The sequence below is a fragment of the Helobdella robusta genome, assembly GCF_000326865.2.
Source record: "Helobdella robusta unplaced genomic scaffold HELROscaffold_4, whole genome shotgun sequence".
Lineage (NCBI taxonomy): Eukaryota > Metazoa > Annelida > Clitellata > Rhynchobdellida > Glossiphoniidae > Helobdella > Helobdella robusta.
Genome location: NW_008704902.1, coordinates 8436345 through 8438452, shown reverse-complemented (window position 1 = coordinate 8438452; position 2108 = coordinate 8436345).

The following is a 2108-nucleotide window of genomic DNA, read 5'->3' as shown; positions in this document are numbered from 1 at the left end:
TGCGCGATTGATGAATGATCTAATTGTGCTGATTTTATAACCTTCAGTGCACTCACTTATTCCATTTAAGCAGATGCCTTTATTGGTATTTTTTATGTAAACAGAAGTTGTAAAATTATGGTTGTCATGTTTAACAAGAACATCAAGGAATGGTAGAGATCTATTGGCTTCGTGTTCTATTGTGAAATTAATTTTTGACTGGTTGAAGATCATTAAGAGTTGTTGAACATAGTCTGGATTGCTATATGAGATAAAAATGTCGTCTAAGTAACGTATATAGATATGTGGTTTAAGTTCCGGATGTTTTTTGAAAGTTTCGCTTTCTAAATATCCTACATAAAAATTGGCAAATAGGACACCCAGTGGCGATCCCATGGCTATTCCATCGATCTGTTGATACAATTGGCCCGTAGGACACACAATTATAAAATGAATTTCAACATTTTGAATAGACTTAATTGTAAAGAACTAGTTCAAAATATTAGAAAATCAACCATAAAACTTGTTAATGCTGAATCGTCGGTGGATTTTTTGAACAACTATATATATATATATATATTTATTTATTTGTTTATTTATTCATATATTTATTTTTTATTTTCATTATAGAGGACCAAATTAGTTTAAAATATACTTGTGGAGAGGCCACCCTTAACTAAGTCATTAATAAACATAAAGGTTCAAAGGTTAGAAAATTAAGAAACTCAATTTCAGCGTTCAAATGCATTCAAATACTATATCGAAATTTTATAAAAATGTTTACTCGAATGAAATACATTCAGATAATACTTCTGAACCAGTCAAATAATCAAAATAATAACGGACAGACAAAAACACACACGCACCACACATACGCACGCACAACACACACCCACACATCCATTTATATTTAAACAACAGCTATATATTAATGTATATAAATCGTTAGATGGTGGTGTCGGGGTGAAGTAAGTAAAGCTGAGATCGCAACCTTTTTTTTGAAGAGTTGCTTGTTTGTTGTTATGTTATGAATGGCATGTGGCACAAATAATTTCCAAATTTTAGGGCCAGTTGTTTTTAAACTTGTAGAGATGAGTTTAAGGCGAGTTTTTACTGAGTAAAAGATAGTAGTGTGTCTAGTTTTGAGAGTTTTAACAGATTCACTGAATGTAAAAAAGTTAGAAAAAAATGAGGGAAGTAAATTATTTAAGAATTTGATAACAAAAATAGCTGTAAAATAAATGTATAAACAATTAATCGACAAAATATTATGTTTACTAAAAAAAGAGCTAGTGGGAGAGAAAGGGTTCAAGTTGAAGATTAAGCGTATAGCTCTTTTTTGTGACAATATCATACAATGAAGATGGGTTTTTGGTGAGTTACTCCAAATTGTTATGCAGTAAGTGAGATGAGGATAAATAAAAACATGGTAGATTTGTTTTAAGGCGGATTTGGTTAATTTGTGCTTGATTTTGTAGAAAAGACCTATGAGTTTGTTAATTTTAGAGGAGATAGATTGTAGATAAGATTCCCAAGAAAGATTTTCAGAAATGGTTATACCTAAAAATTTAGAAGAAGATGCACGATTTATTGAGATATTGTTGATATTGATGGTTTAGGTTTGATATATTGTTGGTTTAGGTTTGGAGACAAATTAGTTAAGATTTTTGGGCCAAAGATGATATAAGAACACTTAGAGTAGTTTATTATGAGTTTATTAGCAGAGAACCAATCAGAATATTTAGAGAGCACTTGGTTAATTGAATCAGAACAGTTTGAGATGTTATCAGGAGTAAATAGGAGGTTGGTATCGTCAGCATAAAGCAAACATTTTATATCGGTAGATACACTTTGGATATCGTTAATATAGATTAGAAAAAGTAGAGGGCCTAAGATTGAGCTTTGAGGTACGCCGTTTAGGATGAAGGCCGTAGTAGATTGGTGATTTTCAACGGAGACGTATTGTTTACGTGAAGAGAGATAACTCTTAATCCAATCGTTGGCTACGTTTCTGACACCATAAAGTTTTAGTTTGTTTAGTAAGATGTTATGATTGATTACATCAAATGCTTTGGAAAGGTCTAAAAATAATCCAACTGAAAGCTTTTTGTCATTCAACCTGGATAATA